This window comes from Neovison vison, chromosome 2 (genome assembly GCF_020171115.1).
Source record: "Neovison vison isolate M4711 chromosome 2, ASM_NN_V1, whole genome shotgun sequence".
Taxonomy (NCBI): domain Eukaryota; kingdom Metazoa; phylum Chordata; class Mammalia; order Carnivora; family Mustelidae; genus Neogale; species Neogale vison.
In genome coordinates this window covers 76,461,425-76,474,434 of record NC_058092.1, presented here as the reverse complement: position 1 = coordinate 76,474,434, position 13,010 = coordinate 76,461,425, and the positions used below count along the sequence as shown (strand labels likewise).

The window sequence follows — 13,010 nt, the reverse complement described above, 5'->3', positions numbered from 1 at the left end:
TAGTGAGTATTTCTGCTTCCTTATTAAAAAAAGTACTTAGGGGCACCTGGCTGGCTCAGTCAGGAGAGCATGTCACTCTTTCTTTCTTTTTTTTTTTTTTTAAGATTTTATTTATTCATTTGACAGACAGAGATCACAAGTAGGCAGAGAGTGGCAGGCAGAGAGAGAGGAGGAAGCAGGCTCCCCATCGAGCAGACGAGCAGAGAGCCAGAGAGCCAGACACATGGCTCGATCCCAGGACCCTGGGATCATGACCCGAGCCCAAGGCAAAGGCTTTAACCTACTGAGCCACCCAGGCATCCAGATCACGTCACTCTTGATCTTGGGGTTGCAAGTCTGAACTCAACGTTGGGTATAGAGATTACTTAAAAATAAAATCTTTCAAAAAATTTAATTCTCGCGGCGCCTGGGTGGCTCAGTGGGTTAAAGCCTCTGCCTTTGGCTTGGGTCATGATCCCAGGGTCTGGGGACTGAGCCCTGCATCGGGCTCTCTGCTCTGCGGGGAGCCTGCTTCCTCCTCTCTCTCTGCCTGCTTCTCTGTCTACTTGCAATCTCTGTCAAATAAATAAATAAAATATTTTTTTAAATTAATTCTCTTTCATTTAAAAAATAATATATTGAAAACCCAACAACTTAAAAGAATTGGCCCCAACAAGTCAAATAAATATAATGTTCACTACCAAGAAAATAATGTTTTTAAAAAGGATTTTAAAAATATATAAACATCTGTACACATCTGATGGTAGCAAAATATATGAGGTGATAGGGAATGAGTCACACTCATCACTGTCTATTCAATATATGAATTCTCAATGATCTATTATAATGGAGTCTTAAAGAAAAAAAGGCAATTCGTGAATAATTTAAGGTGACAAAATCGGATAGTTGATTTTCATTTCCTTTCCTTTGCCTGTAATGGAATGGGCATGGCCAACTGCATAAAAGAGTAACAGAATGCCTAGAAAATCCGGAAACATTACTATAAACTTTTGAAAGATTATTCATCAATGTTTAAACTAAAGCAAATTCTAACCACTTTACATGTCTTGACTCAATTATTCCCGACAACAACCCTATGGGGTAGAAATTAGCACTACCTCTGTATCACAGATCAGGATACAGAAGCAAAGATACTAATTTGTCCAAAGTAACAAGTGTTAGCAAATACCAGAACCTGGGCAGCCTAACTGGCCAGAGTCTACTTTTAACCAACACATTTTACTACCAATAAGGCACAATTGGATTGGGCTTGCTTTTTCCAGCATGAAAGTTCATGGCGGAATATTCCCATGGGTATGGCAGATGAAAGCCTCAGAGTTTTTCCTCTTTGCAGCAAAAATGCTTTTAAGGGGTAAGAGACCCTTAAACATGCAACATGCAACCCTGCTGCATGTTGCTGAAAAAAAGGAATACTGAAAAGAATGGAAAAGCCAGGAAGAAGAACTGCTTCCCTGCCTTGAGTGGAATCCTGGATTGCAAGGCTCCAGGACTGCCTGGCTACGGCACAAATGAGTTAGCAAGGGAAAGGAATGCAATGAACCCCATGTACTTTGATCTTCCTGAAGCATTTGATACAGTGTCCCATGAAATCAGGATCACTAAATCAACTGAAACTTATGTGGCAACAAGAACCACACAGGCATTAAACAGGCTAGAAAGAAAAACACTGGCTATATGTACTAGTATAAGAACGACAAGGAACAGTGTTCAAAAGTAATTCGGAAATCACTCATTCTGTTATAATCAAATGTGCACATAACATTAATTTTGGAGGTGTAAAAGGGCAAATGAGGGCAAGCCGACCAAATCCGTTAAATTAACAGAGGTGAAGAAAAGCAAAATCAGTTTCATTTTTGTGCTCCTTTTAATTTTCAGGGAGGGGCTAGGATGTCCAATGGGTACTAACCACCTCTAGACCTAAGATGCCAAGGCTGGGCTAAGTAAAGTAAGCAATGGCAAACTGGGTATGTTTAAAATTTGGGGACTTTAGGTCTTAATTTCAAAAAGCATGATCCTACTATTCCACACACCGCCAGTGAAGTTCCATGAGAAATAATATTCCTTTCAACAGGAAGATTTTGTTAGCAAAATCCAAAGAAACGAAGGGGCTTGAAGGCTGAATTTGGAGGTCAGATGAAAAAGTCAGTGGTGTATGTATAATCTGGCCCCACTACAAATATGCCACACAAGCAGAAGGTCATGAGAATGGTTTGCAAAGACACGGCAGGATAAAGAACAGCAGAGAAGGAAGAGAGACGAGAGCTAAAACTTGGACTAACATTATTTTTCTAAGCATAAATTAAAATATTTAATTTCTTTAATGTTGAGAAATTGCTTCTCCCTTGGTAGAGCTGTTTGCCTTCCCAGCAGAAATTATACTTTAAACGTCAGTAATTGATTTAGAACTCAAGAAATGGGAGTAAGAGAGGTCTGTAACACTTGGGGAAAAAATGGCTTAAGTTCAGCCTGGCTCCCAGGAAATGTACAAGTGAGCAGCATTGCATTCAACTCCTAAGAGACTGGACAGAACTGGGAGCCCTCTAGTCACCCTGCCCCAGGCAGTGAACTCTAGAACTCATGCTCTGAGAGATCATCGATCAACCATCACCAAGGAAATCCTACATATTCCATTTCCTTCTAAATAAAGGGGAAAAGGCAAATGTAACACAAAGACATAAAGAGTAGAGCCACACTACGTTCTTGATATGTACAGGAAAATGTATGTGAAAATGACCAAGCTGTGAAAATTATCTTATCCAAGCATTGATTAGTGCCCCCCTCCCACGGCTTAAAAATTACTCAAACAATAACAAACCCACAATCAGGCTCCATCCCCCATGTCCCAATGCCCACAGGACCTAGTGCTTGATCTGGCTGCACTCAGACACACCTGCAGGGCCTTATAAACATGGCCACTCAGCCCAGGCCCCACACCATCAGAACCACTGCTGGGAGTGGGTCTGTGAAACTGTCCCTCTGAACTCCCAGGGGACCCTAAGGTGCAGCCACGCTGGGGAAACCTCTGCTGCATTCTACTCCTTTCTTCATGCCACAACCAGAGTTGCTGAAGTCAGAGTCTGAAGCAAGCAATGTCTCTTCTCATGAACCTTTAGTGGAATAACCTTCCAAGGCAAGGGAATGAAGTCCAAATTCCTTAGCAGGACACTCCATGCCCTCTGAAATCTGTCCCAAACTGCTTTTCTGCTATCCTTTCTTCCCACATCTCTCCCTCTGGCAGAGCACCAACACCCAAACACATTACATGCTGCTTTTGCATGTCCATACTTCACCGCCCCAGTGTCCCCTCAATCTGCCACCCTTTCTCTACCAGTCAGCATCTTTCACACCCTTTAAGGCCCTGCTCAAGTTAATTTTCTGAAGTAGTTTTGTGTGTGTGAAATCTTCTCTGATCTTTTTTTTTTTTTTTTAAGATTTACTTATTTGAGAGAGAGTGAGAGAGGGAGGGAGAGAAAGCCTAAGCAGGATCCTTTTGTAGTTCATAAGCATGATGATTGGGTGTTCATGCTTCTGTGTGACATGTGCCACCCTTTAAACCTTGTTACGACCTCGGCACATTACCCATCTGACGTGAAAAAAAAAAAAAAAAAAAAAAGAAAGAAGGCCTAAGCAGGGTAAGGAGCAGAGGGAGAAGCACACTCCCTACAGGGAGTGTAAATAAATAAAACAGGGAGCCCAGTGGTGGGGGTGGGGGGAACCTCCATCCCAGGACCCTGGGATCATGACCTCAACTGAAGGCAGATGCTTAACCGACTGAGCCACCCAAGTGCCCCTTCTCTGATTGTTCCAATTAAAAATCAGTCTCTCCTTCCTCTGAGCAAACATCGAAAAAAATATAGCTCACGTAGGCGCTATCACATATACAGTGGATGCTGTGAGGAACTGTACTGCACTGTCCGCACGCCAGTGTCCCCGCTGAGAGCAGGGGCATCCATAACTCATATTTTATACTGTGGATGAGGGACAGATCCAGGTTCCAAGTGTAGTTCTTTTTGGTACAACCAGCACTGCAATCCTTAGTGTAAGGGCCTTTCATTTAGTAGGTTATTTAAACACACTGTGCCTCAATTTTGTAATCTTTGAAATGTAACAATGATAAATGATATCCACCTTCATGACTGAAGTGAAGACAAGGCATGAAAAATGTCTGGCTCGATATGGACCACCTAAAAATTCACCGAGAGGACAGCTTTTCATTACCGTTTCTAATTCATTTTTGTTTCCTAAGCTACAGGAACGAACTCAGTGTTCAAAAAGCATTTGCTTTCAAGTAAGCAGTTATTTCTTCATGCCCTTTCTCCTTACCCAGTTTTGTTCTGTCGTGAAGGGTATTTCATAATATTTCTATTGACAAGTCATCTCTTACTCTCCCTTTCCTCCTTCAAAAACGATTGTACAAAATTCTAACGCACAAGCCATGTCAGTGTCCCTCCTACTCCAGCCTGACTTTCTGCTTTGAACGACAGTGACTGCCTGCAGCCACAGTGTCGCTGCCCAGAGAATCGCCTGCTTCACCCTGACAACAAACAGCACTTTGTAGGCAAACTGGAGGCGAGCCCAAAGTAGGAGGGGGAAAAGCCAAGGAAAAGGAGTTTAGGCCAGAAACAGAGTTGACACCCACACGATCGTCCGCACTGTAACACAGGTAGAAGCGAACAGGAAAGGAAAGACGTTCAAATCAACACAAGCCTTCCCTAGTACTTCCAAGCATCCCCCTCGCCGCTCACCCATGGATGATGATGATGGCCACGGCTCACACAGGCCACGCCGGTCTCCTCACCGCCTGACACACGCGGCTACTGTTGTGGACAAGCGACTGTCCTGTCCAACGGCACCTGCTTTTCCTCAAACCAGGCACACTGCTGTTACTATCCCCTCCATCATTCTCCCTGGAGATGAAACCTGATGAAACCCAACATGAACTAAATCCAAGGCCACACCATCAGGAGAAGCCAGGGCCAACACCAGCTCTCAAGTCCTCAAGCTCCAGATCCACGGACCTCCCATGGCCTTACATCCAGTGTGGAAAGTGATTTTCAAAATGTTTTCAGAAGCACTCCAAATCCATTAGTTGTAAAGGTAAAGGTAAAACCATTTTTGTGCTCTTAAAAACAGTTCTGGTGCCAGGAGTGAGGGCTGTCAGCAGCAGTGAGGCCCGGATGGCGGCCCTGAGGAGGATCTGTGTGGTGTGCTGGCAGGCCGGTCCAGGACGAGCTGCGGCTTTCTGTTCCTGGATGGAAGCGGCCTCCTGACAACTGTGTTCATTTGGTTTGGGGAGGAGCAACTGGGGAAGGGGCAAAATTGTCATTCTTTCTTCAAAGCCAATCTTGATCCTAACTTTAAAGCCAAGGTAATGTGGGAAGCAAAGGAGTTTCTAAAGCAAATCTGCGATCCTTCCTATGAGAGTGTGAGAGGCAAGAATGTGGTCCTCACAAGCATAGATCCTGAAGCCACCGAGGGCCTGGGTTCCCATCACAGCTAGGCCACTGCTGGTGTTTGACGCTGAGTCCCTCAGCTACTCAAGGTCATGGGGAAGTGCAGCCAGACTGCAGAACTCAGCTTCAGTGCCCTAGGCTACACAGCGGGGGTGGGGGGGGGGGTCAGGAGCAAATGAGTTACTCCATGCAAAGTGCTCCAAACAGTGCCTGCAGGCGTGAGTACTACCTAAGTGTGTCCTATTATTTCCAGAATGGCAGTTCTCTCTAAGATTGGGTTCTGCAAGTGTATTTTACAAGAAAGTTCAAGAAGACTTCTCATATAAATTTGTTTATCCATAATGCCCCAAACCAGCACAAAGATTATTTACAGGTTTCACTTCCTGATAGGATCTTCCAGGATTTCCATCTGTGGACTAGAGTCCCTGGAAGAACAAACGTGGAATTTGAAGAATTCTTCTTCTTCCCAGCAATAGTGCAAGGAAATCTGCACCCATTCTCTCAATACTGCAAACTGGCTTCCATAATGAAAAACAAAAACAAAAACCAAAGACCTTCATTGCGTTAAACTAACTAACGCGGGGGGGGGGCACACATTTTTAAAAATGCATTTTTTATTCTGAAAGCAACCAAAGCGTTAAAAACTTAAAGTTAGACCAGCTGAGAGGACCACGGTTCAGCTCACGCAGGGAGGACAGTCCTATGGATTGGAATAAAACCTGCTGAGGAATCAAAAGATTTCCTTCCCAGAAAATGCTGAAATTCCAGGAACACTGTGCTACACTTGGGATGATTAAGAGAACAATGCTATTAAAAATCCCGTCTCAGGCTAGGAGTATAGCCTCAGCTACTAAGAGGGTCTGCTCAAGTAACCCCTCCTCTCTGAGCAGGCGTTTGTATAACACCCTCACGGAACCGAGGAAGGCTCTTCCCCAGAAGAGCAGATAGAGCTGAAGGCGGCTGCACTAGTGGCTCACAGCAGGGGTCTGAGGTCGTGCCCTGCACAGGGGCACCCCGCCAGGGAGCAGGGGCAGAAACCCAGCCTCCGCGGCTCCCCAACAGCGCGCCGACCGGGCAGACGCTGACTTCACACAAAGGGACCGAGGGGGCCGCTCCAAGTCGTGCTGCGCACACCAACCCTCCGCAAGCAAAATAAGCTGGTGTCCAGAGCCCCGTGGGAGCTGGGGCTGCCGGGCAGACCCCTCGGACGCGGCTGCGGTTTGTAGCGAACCCAGCCAACTTTCTGCAGGGCAGACATTTGCCAGCTCTCCCAGCTTCCTTTTGGTTATCAGCTGCTCTGTAGTCTCTTCTTTCCTGCCTCTGTATGCTCCTTTCGGATGGGAACCCCTTCCCTTCCTTTCCACTCCAATTCTCCTTTTGCAGGAGCCACAACACAAATTAATGCGCTCCCAGGAGGAACGGCAACATAATGGCTCTCTGCCCACCCACATGGATTCTATCCTACTTCTAAATATTTATCGGGTCACAATTTTCCCTTTCTCCTGTAAGGACTACTTACTACTTGTCTCGCCCTCTGCTTCCTATTACCCCAGATCGAGTTTGAGATACAAAGAAAAGCTCCTCTTCCTTATCTTCAGAGACTAGATGATCTTTCTTTACCTCCAACTGGCGCTTACCCCTCGTTTTCTACTCCTGGGTCCACCTGCCCCCTCTGCCCCATACCCAGGCCTCCAGGCCTCATTGCCAAACTATGGGTTTGTCACTGAATCTACTACTCCTCAAGCAAGATAACGCTTCAAATGCATTCATTCCAGAAATATAGTGTAACAAATTTAAAGGGTATTAATTGTCACCATTACAAGTATGGGGCTTTGGGGTTTTTTTGTTATTGCTGTTGTTATTGTTTTTCTGCTTTGTGTGTGTATGGGGGAGGGGGTGCAGAGAACAATGAAATCAAGTTCTGATCTGTTTCCATTTAAACTGATTGTCCAAGGGTACTGCACTTTTACTCACATCCCAGGCTTCTGTTTACTTGGCCTCTAAGGGCTCTCTATCTCTAAGGACCTAAAGCTTACAGGCTTTAGGTATCCAGCCCACAAAGCCATTTTGTTTGGTCTGTAGGAAGTTCTCATTTAAAATGTTGAGTTAGCCAATCTTTTAAAATCAGGAGATTTTAAAGTAATAATCCAGATTTCTGGTTTACAGTGAAAAATCAGAAGATCTGGCAAGACCTGCCCACATTCCCATATGGCAACAATTGGCTGCTGAACAGATCAGCTAAACAGAGCCCCTTTAGACAGACCTGCACTTTCTAGTTCAGCCCATGTCTACCCCACTCCCTCCTGATCACCCTACCCGGAGGCTGAGGACCAGCTGCCACAGATCGTCCTCTGTGAGGCCCACTTGAGGTGGTGCCTGGCGTTTGTTTTGAGACCCTAGGGCAGAGCTGGCCTCCCAACACTAAGGCTCCTTCTGGTTGGTGCAGAACTACAGATAGGATTACAAAGTTTTGGCTACGTACAGCATTTGCCATGCAGAAATAACGTATAAGAGAAAGAACTAAGAGAGAAGAAAATGTACCATAATAGAAAGACATCTGAAAAGAACTAGGTTAAAGAGAGAGAAAAGCATCCCTCCCTCTCTGGGCGTGTGTGCGTGGGACGGGGGTGCATTTGTGCAAGCTGTATTAACACCGCAGACCATCTTCTGACTTGTACTTCATTATTGGCTAAAATGTTAGTGTGAAAAATAAAACCGCTGAAGTAGAAAGTCTAACAGAATGAATTCACTCCCTTGAAATGATAATACTTGAGCAGAATAAATCTATGAATGGGGTATAAATATGTGATCTAGGTATATGGATAGTGACAGATTCATTGTTTATTTACAGGACAACAGATAGGATTCTTTATTGTTTCCCTGCATATGTTTGCTATGGCATGGGTTTCTCAAGCACTTGGAGGCAACCCCTTATAAACACCAGCTATGTCTGTATATATTTACGCACAGCAGTTGCTGTAAGGTCACATCTCCCGAGGAGGAGTAAACTCCTATGACATATACCACTACAAGTGGCACTCCATAGCCAACACTGGTGACAAGAGAACAGACTAGAAAAGTCACCAGAACAAGTGACTTTAAAATACCCTCTCTGTTCCAGATCAACTTACCCTCAAGTGGTTTTATGCTGGCTTGTATTTTTGAAAACACTGTGCACTGGTGAGAACACTGGCCTGGAAGACCCCAGTGCTACTACGCTCTCCTCTTCACTGCCTGAGTTGCCAGGTTCAGATCTCATCCCTGAATGAGGAGCACGACCCAGACAGGTTGGAAGGTCCCTCTATACCTCAAAATCCCATTCTCTCTCTCTCTGTTTTTTCTGCCAAGAATATGAATAGGTATCATAAAATGAACAGAGAGAAATAAAAGAGAAATGAGAGCAGCAGATAAAAGAATGGGCTTTGGAATGACAAAAGTAGCTTCAAATTCCACCTCCACCACCTGTTTTTGTTCATTCGTTTGTTTTTTGCAAACTACACAACCTCTCAAGTCTCAGCTACCTCATCTGTAAGGTGGGAGTAGTCCACTTTCCACTCATGATTGCTCTGAGGATTGAATGAGAATGCATGTAAATTCCAAGGCAAAGTTTTAGACAAGCAAGAAATACCTAATAAACAGTTATTAGTATTAATTTGGGGTATTCCAAAATTGTCCAATTGCTTCTTGACCAGCTTTAAAAAAAAACAACTAGCTATATCTGATAATAAATTGATTTTAAAAGCTTATTCAGTAGGGTAGCGTCATGGATACCATTTTCCAATGAATTTTAATTTTCAAATACTTCTCAGAACTAAGCTTGGAACAATCAGTGACGAAAATTTTGACTGACGGTACTTCACACCTGATGTGCTGGGCATAGGTCTGTCCTGTCTCCACAGCATGAGATCTGGAGAGGCAGCTCTCTGGTGATCAACATCCTTCAGAGAGAATGGCTGTCTTGCACTTCCTTTCTTCTCCCGCTTTGTAGAATTCGCTGCAGTGTTGGAGATCTGTTGACGCTGAGATTTCAGCAAAGGAATTTATGGGTTGCTGGGGAAGTGAAGCCTTCTCTGGCAATGTTCCTAACTATTACCAGCAAGCAGAAGAGGAAAATAAGAAGGGTTTTAAGAAATGTTCATAATGGAATCTAACGTTGACATGTGTGAACCTCGCCCAGCAGGAGATGTCCACAGGTGAATACGGACATCTTGAAAGCCTCAGAGCAGTGGTAGTTCCCAGACTTGATTTCAAACTAGTAAAATCCAAAAGGAAGACTATCATAAAATTGCCAGGGCTTCGGTGACCAAGAAATGACCCGAAAAACCACACTATCACTATTCTTCACAAGAGGAAAAAAATTAATACCTCAAAGTAGGAAGAATCCAACATTTTTTTAAAGACCTTTTGAATTGAGGAAACACAGCATCAAAATCAAAATTGAAAAGCTGCATTGTCACCATTATTTTCTTTCCCCATAGGCTAGGGCAACTCTCGCCATGGGTGCCCGCTGGAAACAGACTTCCAGTTGGCCCCATTACGCCATCCAGTGCAGGACGCAGCACCTCATGGAGGCACGAAGGGCCACACTGTGAACCATCCGGTGTCTTGGTCATCACCTTCCAAGGATACAAATGTATCCACAGAGCTCCGTGTCTGTCTTGGTAACTAACTGTGAGCCTGTCAGCCTCCAGTGTTTTGAAACCTTTCTGAGAGTGTCTCAGTCAGTATCGGGTACAGCTCTGTAAGACAGTGGTTCTCACTCTCGGCTCTACATATGGAATCACTTGACGGCAGAGAGAGCTCTTTTCAAAATGAAACTCCACACCCAGAGATTTTGATTCAATACCTGGGGCTCAAGTAACATCAAAATATTCCCCAGACTGACTCAGATAAGACCCAGGCAGGGCTGAGGAAAACAGGTGCCGTATTTTTTTTACTTCACCCTGGATTTCTGTATTATAAACCTGTAAGGTGCACCTCTTCCGGTGTTCCTTCAGGGGACATACATGAATGGAGGGCCTGCCATGAGCAAGACACTAGGAAATCCGTGGAGAACAAGACGGATATGCCCCTGCCCTCATCACGCTGACAGAGAACCGGAGCAAGAGAAGAGGCAGGCAAACTTACATTCCGGTTTCCTGGGATTCGGTGAACACTCCAGGTTCCTCTGCCCTTTAGCTTGTGGTTTCACAGGTTTCAATAACATCTCACTGTCTTCTTCCCAGATACTAAAAATCCCAGTATTTTAATCAGGAAAGCAGTCAGGCAAGGCCCTGTCCTTTTGGAACTTTCATTCCAGCAGGAATGTCTACATATTCTAGGTACCATTACATTGGTTGTTCCGGCTCCAATGTCTTTCCTAAAGTCAGGCATCCCAGCTTTGAACAAAGCTTAGTGGAAATTCATAAACATATATTTTTTTATAAACATATATTTTTATCCCCAGGGGTCATAGTGGAAATTCAAATAAGATTGTTTTCTGTTTGGTTTCCACGATTGCTTTTTTTTTTCCCCCCAAAAAAATCTTTTTGATAGAGCTTAGTGTTTCCTGTCTTTTTTCATCTACAAGAGCAAGTTGGGACAACACTGTGGAAAGTGTTTTCAAAGTCCCTTCCTGGGTTTTGCCACCAAAACACCACCCTCTGACAGTTCCATAATTTCTTTCTTAGCACCTGACCTCCTACTGCACAGAGAGAAGCTCACCGGCAAGTCTTCTGATGACTCACATACCCTAATACGGTTTCCCTGGAGGAAATCCCCATTGGTTAGTTATTTCATAATTCAGAAGAGCTTGCTGTCATCTGTAAACCTAGAAATTCCACTGTGTGCTCCTTCTTTTGGATCAATTATGTAAATAAGGCCCGAGGGACCCACTGTTTACACACCTCCAAGCAGAGGAGAAATCTTTCTATCCTTAGCTTTTATTTGTGGTCTTAAAGGCAGATGAGTTCTGATGTCTGCTCTGTCACTCCTGTGTAAGCTTTAGGTAGTCACATCACCTCCCTGGGCCTCGATTTTCTTATCTATGAAATTCAAGTGTTGATACCTTCAGTAAAATTCTACCTTTCTATTCAAACAGAACATCACATCCTTAATTCCAAGGTGACTTCATGTTTGATACAGCCCTTGATAGGATAAAAGGACAGTACCTAAGCGTTTTCCTGTATTTTCTTCTCTCAAGAAATCTATCTTCACAAACATCCCCTCTTCTCTCAGGAATATCCCTCATCTCCAGAGGACATGGACAGCTGTTCCATGTGGACCAGAATGGAAGGGAGAGTAAACAGACTGATCATCTCGGCAGACAACATACCAGCAGGGGATAGGGGCACAATGGACATTTATGACAAAGAAGGTGCACGTTAGCTGTGAGATCTGGAATTTTGTTCTAGTGCTCTCGATGTTGGATGGCTACCATCGCAAACAAATCATTTATTTAAATCTAGTTTGTTGGATAGATCTAGAATATTTAGAGAACTTGGCACTAAGTTCTTTCTGAACTGCCTGCTTCAAAAGACATCTGCGCATGGTGATTTCCTAATGTCATTTCAGAGATGACATGTGAAATCTGGTAAGTATGAAATGATACCAATGACAAGCTAAACCCCAATTCTGGAAAAAAAGGCTTGTTTCTAAGCCCCAATCCCCTCTCCTTCCCAAATGTAAAGTTGTCACTAATGAAGTTATCTTGGGCATATTAACAAAAAGAAAAGGAAAAAAAAAAAAGGTTGGCCAGAGTGGGAACCAAGTCCATGCATTTTTGTTTTATTTTTTCCCCAGCACCACTTATCCTATTTACCTCTTCACAAATTTCAAAAGCAACTCTGATCTGGCAAGCTTCAGATTTGCACAGAACGTTAGAAATTCTCTTCCAGATGTCTAAACAGAATTACAAAGACCCCAGAGGATGGAGTACAGATTTCAGAATCTTGCAACAGACTCAAATTAATTTCAAAAGGGCATCACAGGTACAATGCAGTTTGACCACAAACACAGATTTCTCAGGAGCTCCTAAACTAAGGGCCAATCAATCCCTGGAATTCACTTCCATCACTCAGCATCCCAGGTCCAGAATAGGACTAATAGTGCCAAGTTACTGGGTTGTGAACAGTATTAATACAAGTAGCCACAAAGCTTTGGCAAAGTCATCCTCTACTCCTCTCTCACAGGATTAGAAGGCAGAAGAAAGATTTGAAAATCTCAAAGACCTTCAGACTGGACCAAAATAAATAGGATAGCACTGAATATGGACAAAACCCAAAAAACTTCCATTTGATTTCACACACATACAAAAATCTGCCCAATGAATACAGGGATACAGCAGCTCACACAACAGAGTGTCAGAATGTTTTGTCTATTTGGACAGAATTTATACATGGATCTGTACTAGCTACGTGCTATTAAAAAAAAAAAGGAGTTTTATAAGTTTAAATTGCAGTAAACAGATGCTTATGCCTTGGTTTCAGTAAACAGTGGTCTGACTGTACTCTTTGTTGACCAAAACATGTTTCAATTATTGCATTTAATTCCAGACACTGTTACCCTCCATGAGAGAAG

The 13,010-nt window shown here is 43.7% G+C and overlaps 1 protein-coding gene and 1 non-coding gene across 3 annotated transcripts in view; one reads left to right on the top strand and one right to left on the bottom strand.

Moving 5' to 3' along the window:
• The window catches only part of LRRC8D (leucine rich repeat containing 8 VRAC subunit D), a 122,043-nt gene that overhangs the window by 105,249 nt on the left and 3,784 nt on the right, over nucleotides 1-13,010 (bottom strand). The window lies entirely within an intron of this gene.
• On the top strand, nucleotides 3,485-3,589 carry LOC122901653. Its single transcript, XR_006383642.1, has one exon. It is a non-coding gene; the product is annotated as a small nucleolar RNA U13 (small nucleolar RNA).